Here is a 21341-nt window from a genome sequence, read left to right on the forward strand (position 1 = left end):
GAAGTCAAATGATTAGATGCAATAAAGAGGGCACAGTGCCATTCATTTTGACAGTTGTTGCTTTTAATATGTGTTCTTCCTGATATTAAAAAGGTTAAAACTAGCTTGTGCAGAACATATATGTTAATTTTGAGCATTCATGGGCTCCAGGGAATATTTTTATAATTAAGTTTTAGATTACTGATTCAAAAACAAAAATGCACAATATGGTTAACGATTTGATATAGGCAGAACATGTTTGAAATCTTATTTGCAGCTAATGCAAGTATCTTAGACAGAATTCTTCTGTTACTTGTAATTGAATCTATATATAGCCCCTTTCACACGTGCTAGGGATCCCAGGAATAAATGCCAATCGGCCTTTAAAGTGGGAAGTGTGAAAGCAAAATTAGCTGAACGCTGGTGTCAGATGACATAATCTCAGGCTGGGATTGACGGCCTCGAACCCTAGTACAATCCCTGGCATCTGCAGATGCCAGCTTTGCAATCAGGCATGTGTGAAAGGGCTAATTGGATTGTGGGATTGAAATGATCCAAGTTTTTGCGTGAGTGCAGGAAGAAAAGATTAAAATGAAGGTATAAACTTTGCCATGGGAAAGTTGCAGTGGGAGAGACAGAGAGAGAGAGAAGAAATAAATAGCAATAAATAGAGGACAATTTTTAAACAATATGGGAAAATTGGTAGCACACAATTAGTAAAGATAGTGGGGGAAATAAGTAATGGCAGACCTGACTTCCCAGAATGCCAAGTGGCAGAGAAACCCCTCTATGAATGCTCCAAGTATGCAGCCGAGCATACAGCCCTTTCTCTGCAGCACGGAATTCTGGTATTTATAAATTGTACACAATAGTGCTACCAACTTTCTCACATTGTTTAAATTGTACGCGATAGCACTACCAACTTTCCCACGCTGTTTAAAAATTGTCCGCTATTACTATTTATTTCTCCCACTTTATATAGGTCGGCACAACAACAACAGGAGCTCATGCTGTGCTATACATAAAGCTTAATTATGTTATAATTATGTTATGATGGCAGGTTCACCATCACTCGATGTGCCATGAGGTCACCAGTCGAAGGTAGAACAGTCCTAACCGTGTCCCAGTTAGGAGTGGTCAAGTGTGAAAATCCAAAACCTCATTCCTATCCCAGGACACTGAACAGCAAGAGTGAAGGGGGCTTAAGTCATATCTTTAATGCAGAATCTTTGCATTTAAGACTCCTTCTATTTTCTTCCTACATTGCCCTTTCTTCGTGCATGTTGTGTCAGTAAGTGATGTCAAATAGTATCCCAAATTGCTGTAAGTTTCTTTTAATATATAATTAGAAAAAAAAATTGAAACCAGATTTCACCTGAGGAAATGTTTCACGTGGAGACATCTGAATTGAAGAAAGAAAGTCACTTTAGTAGAGGGATTAGTGATTAGATGGACTGCAACACAGCACCTGCATTGTATTAGTCTAAAGAATTTCTGCTTTCTATTTTTTGTTATCCTCCGCATCATTTTCAAAGCAATGTTTTCAAAAATCTAACAATGAATCACCTTGATAATTTAATGTAATTTCAAGTCAATAAATGTATGCATTACTTAAAGTATATACTGTTGTCAGAAAGATTGAATTTAAACAAGTAAGCCATGGATTTTAATCTAAAGCACCCAGGTTAGGCATCATTTGTTGAGAAAGAAGCTAATGAGCTGCTCTGACAAAAAGTCACTGATCTAGAAATGTGGCCTCTGTTTCTCTCCCTTAAATTCTGGGCGGCCTGGTTGACGGAACGGTTAGTGCAATTCCTTGACAGCACCAGTGATTGGGAAATGGGTTCGAATCCTACACTGTCTGTAAGGAGTTTGTACATTCTTCCCGTGCCTGTGTGAGTTTTCCCCCAGGGGCTCCAGTTTCCTCCCACCATCTGAAACGTACTGGTGGGGGGTGGTAGGTTAATTGGACGGCACGGACTCGTGGGCCAAAATGCTATGCTGTATGTCTAAACTAAATTAAATTTAAATTCTGATGAGTATTTCCAGCCATTCGATTTTTATTCCTTAATTCCACTTTATGAATAGTTTTGTTTTTCAGGGAAGCATCTAACATGTCTGAAACTCCAGGTAATTGGAAAGATGATGCATTTTGTATCAAAATTTCATTTGTTCAATAATTCCTATTTTATGTGTTTGAATCAGCTAGAACATAGTTTCTGAAGCTAAATGAGGCTCTGGTTATGCACTTTTACTTTTGTTCTTGATATCATTGACTTATTGACTCCAATAGTTCTTTCCACACCCTGCTTTTTGTTACGTTAGATTTAGATGTTAAGAACTGCAGAATCCCAGAGGAATGTTTGTTTTGGCTTCAGCTTCAAAACATTGTTGGGAGGGGTAATATCAGAGTTGTCTCTGAAGGTATTAATAGAAAATGATGTCAGGATCTTCGTAAAAGTTAACTGTAGTGTTGATGGTGATTTGCATAATAAATACATTGTTGGACTGTAAAAGTGACTGTGGGGCTTTTTGTGCTTTTCCAAAAAAAGAAAACTATTCATGATTGGATATAATCCCAAAGGTGTGTGCTAGACTGATTTAGTTGAGGACATTTACAGTTAAGTAGTTTGTTAACCATTGTGTATATATTTCCCATTAATGGTGCTATCCTGTCGTCGTACTTTGTTCAGATCTCTGCGTTTGTACTTGGAGAAATGATGCGAGTCATTCCTTAGTGTGTGGACAATGAGGTGGATCATTGCTGACGAAGTGATTATTCTGTTGTGATAAAAAGGATCATTTCCTCTGTTTGAAAACAGTTGCCGAAACTCAGTTAATAAAAACATGCTAATCCAATAAAAACTGGTTGCATCAGTTTTTCCACACTTGGACATGCAATGAGAAGAGAACGACATGGCAGTTTGTTTACCTATCAGCTGGTATTCTTTCCAAGAGACTGCTATTTCACCTGCAAGAATTTTTGAAGATTAAAACATCAGTTGAGCTATTATTAGGGTACTCATGTTTACATTTTAATGAAAGTATTGTTATATGGACTGGCATGTGATGGATGCTTCAGATCAATTAAGAAATGTTTAATACTCAGCAGGTCACACAGCATCCATAGGAAGTAAAAAGTAATCAATGTTTTGGGCCAACCCCCTCGTCAGGAATTCCTAACACCAGCATTGGGAGATTTTTTGTTTAGCTCCAAGAAATAAGTTACTTCTTCACAGGTCTTCTCAGTCTTGTCTTGCAAGGATGGAAGGAGCAGGTTGTACTTATTCCTTCTTAATAGTTTTCCAAGGAAATTATTGTTTTCTGTTCAACAAATTACAAATATTTAGTCTGCAAGGTTTTGGAGAGGCAAATTCTCAAGGAGTAGCAGAGGCAAGTTAAATTTGATTTATTTGTGGTAATGAGGGGTGAAATTTATAAGGAGCCGAGAATTTGGTAATTCAGTAATTATGTGGGTGGGCAATATTGTACACTTTGTAGATTTAATTGCATTCCAACATTCCATCTCTTTACCATTGAACAGCATGAATTGTCAAATTTTGTTTCCATTTGATGGATTTTTGCATTTAGCTTTGGGAATCCATGTGTGCAGCCGATGGAATTGTTGAATTCACAAATTAAAACAAAACTACATTGTTTACTTTAGATGATGAAACAATGGTACTAAACACAAACTTTAAAGCCGTCTTCCCCTATTCATGTATACTGTTTATATAGCTTTACTGGCTTTGTTATGCACATTCTTAAGGGACTGCAAATATTTTCATGTCATGAACAAGTATTCATGTTCTCTGAGCAGTTTGCTTGTCTAGTCCATTAGCTCTACGCTTGTAAGACTAAGTGCAATTCAAGTTCATTATTATACAATTTTAAAGTACAACTGGATGAAATAGCATTCTTCAGTCCTGGATGTAAAAGCATGCAAACACATAAATAAGCATCGCTCACGTACTTAGTGATTTTTATGCAGTACATACAGTACAACTCTGATTGTCTGAAATGGTTGGAGCCAGGCCTATGTCAGATAAAAAGTTTTTTCAGATAACTGGTCATTTTTTAAAAATAGTCCAGTAGCAACAGCAAATCACTTGCATCAATGTTTAAACAACAGCCAATTTCAAGGGAAGGCTTTTTAAGGATTAAAATAATTTTTACTCCTCACCAAAAAAATGCTGGCCGCAATGCCACCGCCAATCACCAACACCTCCTAACTGCTGATCCCCGACACATCCCCACTGCTGCCATTGATCCGTGGGAAGGATTCCCAGGCTGGTGGAACACTCACTGGTGAGTCGACTGGCTCCTGTCTCCCTGGTCACCGGAGTTCCTGATGCCCAAGTCCTGACTCCAAATCCTCCTCTAGCCCTACTGCACACGCACACTGGAGAGTCTGTTGTGCATGTGTGGTAGTAGGCTGAGGGGAGAGTTTGGAGTTGGTATCAGGAGCTCTGGTGTGCTAAGGAGGGAGAGGAAAGAACGCCAAGTTCCCACACCTGTCCAGGAGACCGGTCTCCTTGATGACACCTGGAAGAGGGATTCTTCCGACCGCTTGCGGCTAAGCAACAGTGGCACGCAGTTTGAGAGGGAGAGTTGAGAGAAAAGTCGATAGGGGAAGGTAAAGAAGAAATGAAAAAGAGAAGGGAGGGAGTTGCCTGAAATGAGGACAATTCTCATTCTAATTTTATGTCGCATGAATTTTTTTCAACCTCTGAGGTCAGTTCTGCTCCAAAAAAATTTCAGATAAATGAGGTTGTTTCAGATATCCTCATTTATCTGAAATTTTAATTTTTTTTCGGATAAATGAGGATTTCCAAGAATCTGATTTTGGATAATTTGAGTTGCACTGTATATACAAATAAATATTGTTTTGTACATTTGCGAGTCTCGGCTGGTTAGTGTGAGCAGTTCCTTTGGTCATTCAGTATTCTCACTGCCCGCGGGAAGAAGCTGTTCCTCAGTCTGGTGGTTCTGGCTTTGATACTCTTGTATCTTTTCCCCGACAGGAGCAACTGAAAGATGGCGTGTACTGGGTGGTAGGGGTCATTAATGATTTTGTGCTTCCTTTTCAAATAACGATCCTGGTAGATAATGTCGATTGTGAGGGAGGTAGACCCCTCCGCCCAGCGATCCTCTCTGCCACTCTATGGTCCTGTGGATTGTTCTCCGACCCAATGCTCTGCAGCTACCATACCACACTGTGATGCAACCAGCCAGGATGCTCATTATAGATTCACATTTGTGAATAACTGATTTTTTAAAATATTTGAGACATTTCAGATTATTTTATTGTACGTTTTTCAAACCATTAGGCGAAACAGGCTGACTATTAACATCTGTGCCAATTTGTATCAGAGGTCAATTCCAAATGCTTGAATCTTGTACAGTGTTTCTAATTTGTATGACTTTCTTTGAATTTACAAAATTTAAGCCTCTGTCTCACAAACAATAGCTAGTTACGTAGATCAAGCTACTTTCGCAAGAATGACGTTATTGACCGCTGTGCAAATGAAGTACATAATTGTATAGTGTGTGGCTAGAAGTTTGAATTAAAAAACCCCCCAGAAATAATTAAACTTTTAAAGTTGTGTAAGAAATCTGAACAAAACAAGACTATGAATCGAATTCTTTGAACTATGGGCCTTGAAGATAATATGCATTTTTATATCTGCTGATTTAGTTCACTAGGTCCAACCTGACAGCATGAGAGTCCCAAATGAACACAGCCAAAGTTGGGATTTGCAACACTGTTAGCTTTGTTGCGTGTTTAAGGTCAATCATTTAGTAGCAGCTTGCTCTGTCCTGTCTGGAGACAGGATTCTTTCTGGGCGTTTCAAAAGTGATTGCTACAAAAGCACAACATTATATAAAATTGGGTCAGCAGACTCTATAATTTTTGTTGAAATAGAAGCCTGTAATTTCACGTTAAGACTGCCTTGTTCTCTTGAGTTTCAAACAAGACTGCAAAGCTAACTATGCAAGAACATGTCTGTACATGTATATGTGAGATACAGTGACATGAGTGTTTAACTTTTTAAAAAATAATTGGAGTATTGCATCTTTACTCAAGCTATGGAATTGCTGATTGTTAAGTAGGGTAAGGTTCAATGTTGAGTTTTTTTTTAATCCTTGTGGGATTTGTTATACAATGAGGTTTTGTTAAGCAGAAGAAACTGTTTTCCAAGGGGTTCACACTTATGTCTCCATTTTGAGGTAATGCAGCTCCATAGACATATAGTTACATACTACAATAATGTTAAGACAAATTTCCTTTCTATTTATCTCTTCCAGTTCTCCTTCAACTTTAAAACCAGACAGAAAACTACAAAATACACCAACTTTTGAAATTGCTACACAAGGAAAGTTTCCATGCCTGTCGTGTGCTTTTGAGATCGGCTTATTCTTTCACTGTAGTAACTTTACTCCACTTTTTGAAGTGATTTCTGCCAACATAGGTGAAACCATCCTTTTAATTTCCAAAATTGCCAGAGCTTAAATGGAGTATGCATTCATCTGAACTTCTTGTGTCATTCTAACTGACAGGAATTGATTGTGCAAGTTGTAAGAATCTTACAGTTTTTGGACAAATTGATTTATATTTTAAATATAGTACATACAGGTTAATCATTTTATACATAATATTAATTGCACATCAGGAAGCTTTATTCTTTGATTATTTTTAAAAAAAATTGGATTTGTAAAAGATTTCACTTGAGTGATCATTTGAATTTAGGTTTGGTTGATTTGAACAACATTAAACAGCCAATAATTTAGTTGATCTCCAAGAGCTGTTACTAAAGTTCTTTTTTAAAAAAAGCACAATGCTGTAATGCGGTAAAACGTGAGAGACGGAGTTTTATGTAGAACTTCTATTCCAGTTGTATCATGAATAGGTTACAAAAATGTCCATAATTTATGTCAGTGCATGATGTTAGTGAAAAAGGAATTTTGTGGAAAAATGTTTAGGTAAATTTAGACGTACAGCATGCTAACAGGTCTTTTCAGCCCACGAGCCAGTGTCGTCTAATTACACCCACTTGACCACAAATCACAGTATGGTTTGGAGAGTGGGAGGAAACTAGAACCTCCCGGGAAAACTCATGCCGACACGGGGAGAATGTACATAAGGAGTATGCACTATAAGGATAGGATTCCTTATAGTGAGGTATTTGAGCCCCAGTTCCAATTCTTTCTTTGGCTTGGCTTCGCGGGCGAAGATTTATGGAGGGGGTAAAAAGTCCACGTCAGCTGCAGGCTCGTTTGTGGCTGACAAGTCCGATGCGGGACAGGCAGACACGATTGCAGCGGTTGCAGGGGAAAATTGGTTGGTTGGGGTTGGGTGTTGGGTTTTTCCTCCTTTGCCTTTTGTCAGTGAGGTGGGCTCTGCGGTCTTCTTCAAAGGAGGTTGCTGCTCGCCAAACTGTGAGGCGCCAAGATGCACGGTTTGAGGCGTTATCAGCCCACTGGCGGTGGTCAATGTGGCAGGCACCAAGAGATTTCTTTAGGCAGTCCTTGTACCTTTTCTTTGGTGCACCTCTGTCACGGTGGCCAGTGGAGATCTCGCCATATAACACGATCTTGGGAAGGCGATGGTCCTCCATTCTGGAGACGTGACCCATCCAGCGCAGCTGGATCTTCAGCAGCGTGGACTCGATGCTGTCGACCTCTGCCATCTTGAGTACTTCGACGTTAGGGATGTAAGCGCTCCAATGGATATTGAGGATGGAGCGGAAACAACGCTGGTGGAAGCGTTCTGGGAGCCGTAGGTGGTGCCGGTAGAGGACCCATGATTCGGAGCCGAACAGGAGTGTGGGTATGACAGCGGCTCTGTATACGCTTATCTTTGTGAGGTTTTTCAGTTGGTTGTTTTTCCAGACTCTTTTGTGTAGTCTTCCAAACACACTATTTGCCTTGGCGAGTCTGTTGTCTATCTCATCGTCTATCTCATTGCTGGTGCTTTAACAGCGTTGTGCTAATCGGTATGTTACCCATGCCACCTAAGCAGCCTCAGCAGTATTTTAAAAAAAATCTGGGGGGGGGGGGTAATCACCAAAATTAAGTGTTTTCATGTTGGGCCTCTGTTTTGAGGCCAACTGCAGAGGTGGATAAAAATGTTAAACTTACCTGTTCATGGAGCAGCCCTAAAAGACTGCTCTAGTGCTGCTTTAATGCAGAACGGTGCCTCGGTGCGTCGTCCAGAGCCGCTGTAGGCTGGGCGGCTGTTGCTGTGGTGCCACCTGTCAAAAGTACACAGCAAAGCAATGGCTGTCTTCTCTACCCATAATCCCCCACGCAGCTGGAATACAGCGTTTTACGCTGCTGGCACTGATGAGTGGCCCAGAAAGCCGAAGTGGTGTGGTCAGATGCTGGAGCGGCTGGCAGTCCTGTCACACTGGCCTCCCCCGACGGCCCCCACTGGCTGCCCCTGCCTTGCCCTGCCCTGACGGCCCCACCAGCCGCTCTAGCCTTGACAGTGTCATGGAGGGAAAGGGGTGAGTGAGTGGGAGAGGGGCGACATCATTAGCCCGCCCCCTAGCCAGCCGCTTGCAGTGGCAGTACATTCATGCAGGGTGACGGAGCACAGCGTTCTGCCACTGATCCTTCACCTGAGAGTGATTGTAGTCGGCACCTTGGACCCGGCTTGGCGCATTCATGGAGGGAAGTCTCCCGACATAAGGGCGGAGAATCTCCGCCTTTACACTCGGGTTTTTTGACTGTATGAAAGGGCCTAAAGCATTGGTGCTACTTCCAAAAAAATAATCACCTGGAGGAACTCTGTGTTCAAGCAGCATCACTGAGAGAAAAAGAATGGTCAAAGCTCCAACCTTTAAGTTGGAATGGCAACAAGATTTCTCAGGGAGAAAAATATTTGGAAATGTGTCCCCATGTACATCTTTTCCTTTGCTTTTATTTTTGGACAAATCAGTGGTGAGTTTGATAGCTTTTTTTTTTGATGCAACATTACTGATTAGATGTTGGGCTATAATAGTCAACTTTATCTGAATGAGTTTTTAAATTGTGGTCTGGAAGTAGGATCAAGTTTTAGGTCATTTGGCTTTGATCTGTTCTCTGTGATTCAGTAAACTATTAACAAGCTTAACACATAGGATTCCTAATGTTTCAGTGGATTTAGACATTAAGCTTAGTTCTTACATATGCTATTGCCTCCCAAATATGTGATCATTTTTTTCTCCCTTGTTTGAACATCTCCAATCAAGTTTTCATACCTGAATGTCACAGGAGCAACTCTAATTAAAGTAAAAAAAAAAATTGCAGCTTTTAAATTAATGACTGTAGTACACTGCACCAATGGCCCTGAGCATTTATAATGCCTTTCCAAGAATGAGAATGCTTATGGAATTGGATTAAAAGGGTCTTTATCCAGAGAGAGAAAAATGTGTGACACACAGTACTGGGTCTGGAAACCTAGTGGGCATTATTGTCCACGGAGTTGTGAATGGGCCCATGATTTGATGTGGAGCAGGTATCCATAAGAGCTGTTCTTGGCCAGTTGAGCCGTATTGTTACTCAGAGCTGAGATGTGGGGTTTAGGTTGTACTCCGATGAGTACTGAACTAGGCCATTATGGGATTGGCAACATCTGGCCCATGAGTTGACGGAAGGCAGGTTCTCAAGGCTTAGTCAGCAACCTGAGCAAAGGTCTTCTAAAGGACACGGGTTTGTATCTGTGAATGTTTGGAATAGAGGACCACAGCGCTATAATAAAGCTTTTGATGAGGATGTTTATGTCATCCTCCACTAATTTCCAATCTCCTCTGGCAAGCTCAGCAGGGATCTCTAGACCTTATTCCACTCTTGGTTACTTAGCAGAGAATGTCCTGCAATTGTTTCTCAATGTCTCCCTTCCCCTCCCCCCTTCAACTTTAGTCAAGAATTTGTACTTTGACCTGTCCTCATTCCAGATGTATGTTTACTTCACCCGATCATTCTTATCCATCACCATCGTCTCAGCTCTAACTTTCCACTAGAATTCCAAGTCTGATACAATTCCAAGTCACAATTTGCAGTAGTTTTAGAAGTTGAGAGTATCAAAGCTACAGCCTCTAGCATTCTGGAAATTCCAGGAAATCTGCAAGTAGCAAGTCTCCATTTTTTCACAACCTGCATATCCAGGATGTGTCATTCTACCTCTTTTGTTGTCCATACAGTACTATCTTTTCCATTGCTCTGTGCTTCTCCCTTTTATGAAACTTAAAGATGTTTGATTTATGAAGGTTTCTCTGTTCTGAAAGGGCATCAGTCTGAAATGTTATATATTTAAAGACCCTCAGGGAAGTTTCAACTTTTTCTGTTTTAGATTTCTGGCATTTGCACTTTTTCAAGTTTCCCTCGTAATTGGTTTCACCTTGGGGAATAAGCTCATGCATCTAAGGAAAAGTGAACGGTCTTTGACACTCGAATGCAAGACCAAGTTGGGCCTGGTATAATGTATTTGCCGAGTTAATTTGGTTTATTTGGGGGTTAACAAAGTTGTTAATCTGTTCATTATATTTTTGGTAATACTGATTTTTATGATCCTATTTGGTTCAAGAAAATATTTCCCATCCTGAGATACTGTATGGAGAATAGTTATATCCATGATTTGAATCTACGCTCATTCAGAAGAATGAAAGCTACTAACGTGATAAATAAAACAGAAAATATCAGCATGTGAGATTAACTAGTGAAATGCAAGATCAGGACTTTGTATCTCTTTTGTTGCATAAGGAGCAAACTATAATTGTCAAAATGCTTTTTTTTTGTCATGCCCATCTGGGAAATATAACCTTTAAGAATTATCTTTCAATTAAAGTATGTAATGAATGATGTACTGAGCTCTCTCTGCTTCTAGATGGAACCAGTGTAGATAGCATATAAAGCAAGAAGTATGACTTCATATATTTCCTGACACTTGCTTTAGTGCAGCTCAAGACAATTAGCTTTGTAATTTGATCTCAGCATCATCTTAAAAATCATGTTCATAGATGTCATTTTGAACATTGTTTATTAATCTTTTTAAAATGAGGTTCATTTAAAAGCAGCACTGCTACTTTTTGACTGCAGATTATTTTTGAAATTTAGACTATTGTTTAACTTTTGCATTTAATTCTTATTGCTGGCAGGTCATAGATTAAAATTCTAGGCAAAATACAAGAAAAACAGGCGAGTTTTGGAGTACACGAGACAGAAGGGGAACTCAGCAGGTCGATCAGTGTACTTTATATAGCAAAGATAAAGATACATAGCCAACGTTTTAGGCTCAGTTTCACCAGCATTGTGGTTTTACTTCAATCATGGTGTCTGCAGACTTTCATGTTTTACTGTTGAGACAGAAATGTTAAGCCTTTCTCCAGGCACCTGTGCATTGAAATCGATACAAGTTGAGTACCTCTTATCTGAAATGCTTGGGACCAGACCTTTTTGGTTTTGGGTTTTTTTTTCGGATTGTGGAACAATGGAGCATCAGCAGAATACAGTAAGTTTCCGATTATCCAAAATGCTCAGGACCGGACATGTATTGGTTAACTGCATTTTCAGGATATCAGATCTGCAGCCCAGTTTTAGCATCAGAATACATGTATCGGTCGCCTCTGATCCTGACACCTCCCCATCGCCGATCCTGCCCAGGCACGCGAGGTTCCTGCTCGAATCCCTGACACCTCCCCACTACCGTCATGGAAACTGCCCAGGAAACCCCAGCCCTTGACCCGGCTGCTGACCTGATGTAGCTCCTGACGACTCGGCAACCGACCCAAAAACTGGCCCCGGCCGCCAACTCGCCGGAGCTCCTGACGACATGGCTGCCAACTCCAGCTGCCGACCCGTCGGAACTCCTGATTCCACAGCCACAGACTCTAAACTGGACCCCAACCACCAGAGATCCTGACGCCTTGGCCGCCGACATGAACACTGGCCCCAGCCGCCGACTCACTGGAGCTCCCGACGACACTGCCGCCGACCCAAAAGAACTCGCAATGCCGCGGCCACAGACTTTAACCCAGACCCCGGCCACCTATTCACTGGAGCTCCCGACACTTCAACCGCCGACTCCAGCATTGAACTATTCTGGCTACCTGCAGGAGACCCTGACACTGATTCTCACCTGAGCCCTGGCTGCCTTCAGGCTGGAGCTTCCCAGGAGCCCAAGGTCCCTGCTTATATCAGTGGTTAAAACAACAGCAAAGAACAAGTGAAGGTCTTTCAAGCATGATATAAAGATTAATTCTTATCTTGAGTACATAAAGATTTCCGTTGGGTTCAAAATGGCTCTAATAACACGTCAGAGTCCCACTTGAGCAGGTAAAAAAAATTCAACATTTTTCCAACTTGTGACGTCATGTCGCCACTGAAAACTTTTGTGGATAACTGGTAAATTTGGTCGAGTGGCGTTTGGATAATCGGTAACATACTGTACCTTTATCAACAGTTAAACAGCAAGAACAAACAATGACAGGCTTTTTTGAGAGCGCTGACTTGACGCCACAAGTCGAAAATTCACATAAAATAATGTTTAGTTCTTACCAAAAAAAAAATGATCTCTCTTTACAAAAGAAGACCACCTCCCCACCACTGCCGCAGCTGGACCCTGACACCTCTTCTTCAATGCAGATGGCACTGCACCTGATTTTGAGAATGGAGTCGCCGTTCAGCTGCGGTCAGTGCTGAAGACCTGGACTCAGCTCTGTTTGGCATCTTCCCGGCCAGAAGCAAAGTTTTTTTTTAAACTGTTATTGTAATGAAACTGGTACCAACAGAGCCCCATATGGGCAAGTCAGGTGTTGAATTTTTTTCCACTTCTCATGTCACTCTGGTACTAAATAAAATAAATTCTGTTTTTGGATCCTCGGATAAGGGGTACTCGACCTGTACTTTTTCTGGACCTTTTTGAAAGAATCCTTCTTTTGGGATGATAAAAATATAATTTCCTTGGATTGTTGAAGTTAAACTTGTGGCATTACTGTGAATGAAAAGAATTAGATTATTGAATACCTAATCTGATCATCATTGCTTTGTTTTTATGAACTAGCTCTGCACAAACTGACTGCTGCATTTCCCACACTACAGCCAAGATTGTTTCACAAATGTTTCAGATGATTGGATAGTGTTCATGGATGCCCCAAATCATGAAAATCTTTCGCACTGTCATCAAAAGTGAAACAACTTTTTGTGGGGTGATGTTTATTTATCAACTTGGGCAGTGACATGAGTGGCAATAATTTGATATTTTTAATTGCCCTTTGTCTTGAAATTCTCCTCGTTGATCCCAAATTATCGTTCACCATTGCCTTTTTTTCCTCTCTCCAACTCTCATGCCTGCCATCATTGTGGCAATGTCTTTCTTGTAAGTGGAAGTGGACCAACTGGTTATGTGGGGAGAAAAGCTGTGACATGTCTGAGGTTGTGATTGAGGCTGTGCAGTTTGGGAGAGAATAATTAGTGCAATTCTTCTCTTTCCTTTTTTCTCTGTTCTTGTCTTTTATGTTTGCAGGATTTAGGAGCTTTTTTTTTACTGAATTGATACCTTTTGATATTTTATTCAATTATGTCCTCTTGGTTCTAAACAGATTAGCAATATATCTTGCAAAGGATATTGTGCATATTATAATTTTAAATTTCATTTACCAGTTAATGAAGAAACTTGGAGGAATATAGATTAGCATTCTTTGGATGGAGAGATAATACTGAATCCTATATCCTCAACAAAACAGAGGTTTGTTCCACCGTCAGTAATAAACATTTTAATTCTGGTTACTATTGTGTTGGACAGCTACCTTCCATTAGAACTGCCTTATCGGTACCAACTAATTCCAGCTAATTGATTGTCATTGCTGAACTTAGTTCCTTGAATTCTCTCTCTTGTACCTTGTGATTTTATGGATGTAGCAACAGCTTAGTTAGTTTTATTATAATTTGATAGCATCTTGTTCCATTTGTAATTAAGATAGCAATAAAGAAAGCTATGAATGCATATGACATTTAAAAATACATTTTTTAACCTCCGCTGAAATGAGTTTGCTGAAATTATCTTAATATCGTGTACATGCTATTAAGTCTTGAGTAAGCAGGAAACAAGACCAGCCATTGTGTTACACAATTTTGTAAAATTGGGATTTAGCAATAATGGTGGTCTTCATTCTCTCTTCCTCCTTTTGAAATCTCTTTTTTTCTTCTTGAAAGAATTACTTTTTGCAGCAAAACTATTTTTGGCCCTATCCAAGAGAGTTTTTCCTTAGGATTCAGTTTTTTTTTTAAGAAACCATTGCAAAATGTTTGCTTCCACTTCAGAAGTGTCCACTGGTGTTCTCTCTTGGGTGTCTGTGTAGACACCAAATGGCAAGGATGGATGTCAACAGAAACAGTAACAGGTTTGCACTGCTTAATGTCCACGATATGTTCGTGAAATTGGGCGTTTTGCGATGTGAATGTTGTGTGAACACCATGTATACTTAGCAAAGTTATATGGGATACTAAGCTGGGTTCGTTTGGCGAGGCTAGTCCACCACTCATTTTGGATCTCCCGGAGTTTGCGCTGAAGGTGGCTGCATAGGAGATGGAAGGCTCGTTTTTTTTCTCTGGCCAGGAAGGCTTTGCAAGATTAGCCTGGTGGGCAGATCGCTTCTTTGCCAGCAGCTCCTGGATTTCCTGGTTGTTTTCGTCAAACCAGTCCTTGTTTTTCCTGGAGGAGAAGTCCAGTACCTCTTCAGTGGATTTCAGTATGGCTGTTTTCAGCTGATCCCAGAGGGTTTCAGGAGACGTGTCCGTGAGGCAGTTTGCATCCTTGAGCTTTGCTTGGAGGTTTGCCTGGAAGTTTCCTCTCACTACGTCTGACTCCAAGTTTCCAACATTGAACCTCTTTCTGGGGGCTCCACTGTTCTTGAACTTTTTCTTGAAGTGAAGGTTGAGCTTGCAGCGAACAAGCTGGTGGTCAGTGTGGCATTCCGCGCTGGGCATGACCCTGGTGTGGAGCACATCTCGTTTGTCTCTTCCTCGCACCAGAACGTAGTCCAGGAGGTGCCAGTGTTTAGGATGAGAACTACTCTTTGCAGACGATGCCGCTTTAGTTGCCCATTCAGAGCCAGCTCTCCAGCGCATGACGTCCTGTTTTGCGGAAACTGCCAAAATGTTTGGCCTGGAAGTCAGCCTGAAGAAATCTGAGGTCCTCCATCAACCAGCTCCCCACCATGACCACCAGCCCCCCCACATCTCCATCCGGCACACTGAACTCAAAACGGTCAACCAGTTTACCTACCTCGGCTGCACCATTTCATCTGATGCAAGGATCGACAAAGAGATAGACAACAGACTCGCCAAGGCAAATAGTGCCTTTGGAAGACTACACAAAAGAGTATGGAAAAACAACCACCTGAAGAAACACACAAAGATCAGCATGTACAGAGCCGTTGTCATACCCACGCTCCTGTTCGGCTCCGAATCATGGGTCCTCTACTGGCATCACCTACGGCTCCTAGAACGCTTCCATCAGCGCTGTCTCCACTCCATCCTCAACATTCATTGGAATGACTTCATCACCAACATCGAAGTACTCGAGCTGGCAGAGTCCACAAGCATCGAATCCATGCTGCTGAAGACCCGACTGCGCTGGGTGGGTCACGTCTCCAGAATGGAGGTCCATCGCCTTCCCAAGATCGTGTTATATGGCGAGCTCTCCACTGGCCACCGAGACAGAGGAGGACCAAAGAAGAGGTACAAGGACTGCTTAAAGAAATCTCTTGGTGCCTGCCACATTGACCACCGCCAGTGGGCTGATATCGCCTCAAACCGTGCATCTTGGCGCCTCACAGTTCGGCGGGCAGCAACCTCCTTTGAAGAAGACCGCAGAGCCCACCTCATTGACAAAAGACAAAGGAGGAAAAACCCAACCCCAACCAACTAATTTTCCCTTGCAACCGCTGCAATCGTGCCTGCCTGTCCCGCATCGGACTTATCAGTCACCAACAAGCCTGCAGCAGACATGGACATACCCCTCCATAAATCTTCGTCTGCGAAGCCAAGCCAAAGAAGAGAAGAAAGAATGGGATACTATAGTGTGTGGGGACCTACACGGGGCTGTGGGCAGAGCGTAGGGCAGTGGGATCAGTGTGGGGACTGATATGGGGCTGTGGGAAGAGCATGGGGCAGTGGGATTAGTTGGGACTGATACAGCACTGTGGGGAGAGAGCAGGGTAGTGGGATCAGTGTGGGTATACAGTATAAAATTTCCTATAGCTAGCAATTGCTTTTTTTAAATTGCTGCGGACTTGTTCACGGTAACTGAATAATTATGGGACCACGGACATGTATGTGGTCGGACGTTACCCGAATGGATGTGAAGCGGCGCATACCTGACATTGATACATCCTATAAAAATTAAAATTCAAATAACACTAGTGAAATATTTTGCACCATTTCTACTTTGTTTTGCTGCCTTTCCACTTCAATTTGCATGTGAAGGAGTTCAATCACAGTCAAGCACAAATATTGTAATGTACAGAGTTGTTTAATTTCATAGCTTTTATGTTGGTACTCACAACAACTTTTGAGTTGGAATATATTTGCATGAGAGATAAGATGGGAGCAAATTTGTAATTTGGTGCAGAAGTGATATGACTTAACTAGAGTTGATAAAAGTCGAGATGGTAATTTTACTGCATTAAATCCCATTCACTTGCTGTTTGTGCTTTTAAAAAGCAAATTGCAGCAATTAAAATTGAAACTTAATTAATCTCCTTGTGATTCCTTGACATGAAAACCATTTATCAGGTAATCAATGAATTCTTCTCACAATTTTTCAAGTTTAAATGCAACATTTTGAACTACTCTCAAATATCTAATAATTTTGAGGCATAGGTGTATAAATCCTAGTGTTATTGTATAAGAAAAGAGAGTGCAATTTGTGTGGAGTACCACAATGACCTCAATCAAGCATTGATTTATTTGGGCGCCTGCCTTCAATTTGTTCATACCTTGAAGGGCTATATAAAGTACGCTGTTTGTCTTGCTCAGTTTTTCCAGCATTATGTTTTCACTTCAATCACTGTGTCTACAGAGTTTCTAATTTTACTGTCCAAGAATAACTGAGGATCACAGATGTAAGAGCATACATGTGCCAAAGTTACAGCTAAGGTGTGATCTTGGTGTGAAGCATCAAGTGGACAATCCACCATAGCCCTTTACTGATCTGTTATTGAAGCCAGTCAGTCCTAATGCAGGGTTCAGACCAAAATGTCAACGATTCCTTTGCCTCCATAGATGTTGGCTGACCTGCTGAGTTCTTTCAGCACTTATCTTTTTGAGCCTTCTGTGTAATATGTTTCAGTGAAGTTATCTCTTATTCTTTGAAACGTTGGGGAATACAGGCCTAGCCGACTTGATCTTCTCCTTGGCAACCTGTTTGTAGTAAACACATTTTCCACTTTGGTAAAATTCAAAAGTCTACACAGTCTTACTTTGGCTGTGTCTAATTGTTGAACTTATTGCACTTTCAAATCTTTTCAAATGAAGGAAGATATATGATTTGTCTTTTTCATCTCTACGTCAGCTTTTAGTGATTCCTATACAATGACACTCAGGTCTCTTTGCATCATGCCCCTGCTTGTTTTCTCTCCCCACCTACATTTAAATTGTATCTGACATTTCTCGAATACAACCACATTTTCTGCACTGCACTCTATGCTATTTTGTTACTCGCTTAATCAGTTGGTCTATATCCCCTTGAAGCCACTAGGCATGCTCATTAGTGCTCGCGTTCACGCTCTTTTTTTTTTCATCACTGATACATTCAGTATAAGCTATTCTGATTGGCAGTAGTCAGAGTCCACATGGAGAAAAAACATAATTGCATTTGGTTTTATGTTGCAGAATGCCGTAGCTTTCAATTCTTCCAATTAATTTAATGGAAATCTTTTTTAGAATAAAGATCCATACCAATTTGATCTGATTCTGATTTCTTAAAGCATACATTTGATGTATTTCACAGATTATTTATTTGCTGTCAATTATTTGTACATTTCAAAAATTCTTGCTTTTTTTCTTACTTACTTTTGAATACAATATCATTTTTAGTCATATTTTCAAACAGCTATAAATTACGTCAATAGAATTTTGTCTTTTACAACCATAGTGAGAGAGGGCTTACTAGTGTAACTCCCTAGTATGAACTGTCCTCAGCTGAAGTAGTTAAAATTGTCTTTTTCCAACAGAAGTCTTAGTTGAACTTGGCTGCATGTTCATTCTACTCCCATATGAATCCTGAATGAAGGATGGGAATAAGATGTCTTGATTTCATAATCATTGAGCATGGCAGTTGCATGATTAGAAGGACGAAAAACAAGTTTATGGTGATTATTTGTGATTTCAGTAATGTTAATTATTTGACCTGGGGGGGAGTCTTTGGGAATTTTAGCATCTTTTGTCTTCATAAGTAAAGCAAGAAGGTCTGCAGACATCTTGGTTGAAGTAAAAACACAATGCTGGAGAAACTCAGCAGGTCAAACAGTCTACTTTATATAACAAAGTTAAAGATACATAATCAAGTTTCAGGCGTGACCCCTTCATCAAGATATAAGTCTTCGTGTTTATATGCTAAAGATTTTAAAATTTAAAATTAATTGTTCCAGGATTTTTGTTCAGAGTTGGAAATAATCCTTGCTTCCTTTGAATCACATTGTACATTCTGATGGTTTTCCATGCACCTTTCAGCCAAAATTTAGTATATCACTCAAATTATTCTCATTGCATGACAATAATGGGTGTTAGATTATAAAACCAAGACTCAAGTTGAATCGAAAACTTCCTGATGCTATTCACACTGGATTGGTGCTTCAGCTAGGTTTAAAGATGTAAGCTCTTGCTTCTCACCATCTGTGATTGTGTATGGTAAACACATAAAAATGCTGGAGGTGACATAGTCTCCATAGGAAGTAAAGCTGCATTACTAATGCTTCAGGCCTGAAACATTGGTTATATATCTTTATCAGGCTGGAAACGTTGGTTATGTCTCTTTCCTCAGGCCCAAAACAGTGGTTATTTATCTTTACATCCAAATTGACATTGTGTGACCTGCTGACTTTCTCCAGCATATCTGTGTTTTTACTATAATCACAGTGTCTGCAGACTTTAGTGTTTCACTGTGATTGTGTATGTATACCAAATTAGTTATTCAGAATGTAAGAAGTCAAGGTTAACAATTTAAATTTAATTTTTTACAGGTATTTAGATAGATGGTGATGCTTTGTGCATAATATTGTTTTTTGGATTGTCCTTCTGCTCTTGACCATTTATCTCTTTATATCAAAAAGTGATCCTTGAATGACTGGTTACTCTTCTGTATCTGTACATGAAATTCTCTCATGGATATTTTCTTCAGGAAAAAAAAGACAAATTACTGTAGTTTTTGTAAAAAGGCAACATTGAAACTTTGCATTATCTCTCAAGATGATCTGAAAGAAGTGAAATACCAAGTTTATTGCTTCAATAAGAACAAAAGAAATTGCAGGAGTAGGCCATCCAGTGAGATCATGGCTGATCTGAAGATTGGTTCATCCCCAAATCCCTTAATTCCCCTACCATGGAAACATCTATTCAACCTTGTCTTAAATATATTCACTGAGGTAGTTTCTACCATTTCAATGGGAAGCAGTTCAGTGGGAATCAGTTAGTTAGATTCACCGTCCACTAGGAAAAGTGCCTCTCCCTCTTCTCCGTTCTAAATCTACTACCCTGAATCTTGAGGTTATGTCTCCCCCACCAGTGGAAACACTTACCCACTTCCATCTTATCTATGCCTTTCATAATTTTATATGTTCCTATAAGATCCATCAATGTCAGTGCTGCGCAATTGCTCAGCAAAAGGTGGTGAAAGGAGCTCCTTCCATCCAATAGTCTACAGATTATCCTTGGGTAAGGTGCAGTACCTGTTTAGGCCTCCCAATCAGGGTCACGTGAAGTCATGGATTGCAAATGGTGGATGATTTTTTTTAAAGCAGATTCTACAAATTGGAATTTATGGTTGTAAAACTAAAAACGCTGGGCAGATGAATTTGCTGATCAATAGCCAGGGTTTCCCATCCAGTATGGTCACTGCAACTGAAGAACGGAACAGGAAACCACTTCAGTATTTTTCCCTTGTATAATGAATTCAACATCGAATGTGGTCTCAGCTCAAAGATGGAGCCTTCATCAAAGGAGGACAGGGGAGGCAACAACTACAATTTGGAGTGACGGATAGAGAGACATGATCGCCCATGCCTGAACAGCAAGGCACCAGAATGAATGAATAAGATCCTCTCTCATTCTTCTAAATGCCAGACCACTCAATCTCTCCTTGTAGGCTAAACCCTCATCTCTGGAATCAACTTGGTGAACCTTCCGTGCATTGCCTCCAAACCCAGTCCATCCTTCCTCAAGTAATGTACCAGAGTTGTGCAGAGTACTAATATGGCCTCACTAGTACCTTGCACAGCATAACCTCCCTGCTCCTAAATTCAAAACTTCTAGCAATGAAGACCAACATCCCATTTGACCTCGATAGCCTGTTGCACCTGCAAACCAACCTTGTGTGATTCATGCACAAACACTCCCAAGTCCTTCGGTACGGTAGCATGCTGCAGTCGCTTTCCATTTAAATAATAATCTGATCTTCCATTTTTTTTTTCCAAAGTGGATAATCTCAAATTTTTCATCATTGTACTCTATCTTTTTGCAGACTCTCTGTATCCTCTGTGCAATTTGCTTTCCCACTCAATTTAGTGTCATCAGCAAACTTAAGATATACTATACTGTCCTCTCTTCTAGATCATTAGTATTTACATGAACAGTTGCGGTCCAGCACTGACCTATGCAGCACCCTGCTCACCAGTGATTGCTAACCAGAGAAACACCCCTGTATCTCTACTCTCTGCTTTCTATTGGTTAATCAATCCTCTATCACACCAAATTTCATGCATCCTTATCGTATGTACGTCTTTTATGTGGCACCTTATCGAACACCTTCCAGAAATCAATGTCCATCTGCTCTCCTCAATCTACCGCACTGGTTATAATTTTAAATGTAAATTTAGACATACCGCATGGTAACAGGCCCTTTCGGCTGCCCAATTATATCCAATTGACATACGGCCCCCAGTACATTTGAACGGTGGTAGGAATCTGGAGCCACTGGGGAAAACCCACGCAGACACTGGGAGAAAGTGCAAACTGACAGTGTGGGACTCAAACCTCGGTCCCAATCACTGGTGCTGTAAGAGTGTTGCACTAACTGTGAGTACTAACCATGCTGCCCATCCTCAAAGAAATCTGGTAAGTTTGTCAAGCAGAATCTTTGCTGAATTCATGCTGCAACTGTC

General features: G+C 40.6%; 1 protein-coding gene and 1 long non-coding RNA gene across 12 annotated transcripts in view; one reads left to right on the plus strand and one right to left on the minus strand.

Annotated features, from left to right (window-relative positions):
* The window catches only part of LOC138735778 (nuclear receptor coactivator 3-like), a 193903-nt gene that overhangs the window by 42307 nt on the left and 130255 nt on the right, over positions 1–21341 (plus strand). The window contains exon 3 of one of the 11 annotated variants that reach the window (XM_069884178.1): positions 6289–6452. The exons of 9 other annotated variants lie outside the window; for them this stretch is intronic. The gene's annotated coding sequence lies outside the window, so the exon portion shown is untranslated. Of the gene's footprint in view, positions 1–6288; positions 6453–14301; positions 14364–21341 lie in introns of those variants that run through there. One more of the 11 variants, XM_069884181.1, reaches the window with a different exon arrangement.
* The window catches only part of LOC138735783 (uncharacterized), a 68164-nt gene that overhangs the window by 38547 nt on the left and 8276 nt on the right, over positions 1–21341 (minus strand). The gene's annotated exons all lie outside the window — the stretch shown is intronic.

This window comes from Narcine bancroftii, chromosome 6 (genome assembly GCF_036971445.1).
Source record: "Narcine bancroftii isolate sNarBan1 chromosome 6, sNarBan1.hap1, whole genome shotgun sequence".
NCBI lineage: Eukaryota > Metazoa > Chordata > Chondrichthyes > Torpediniformes > Narcinidae > Narcine > Narcine bancroftii.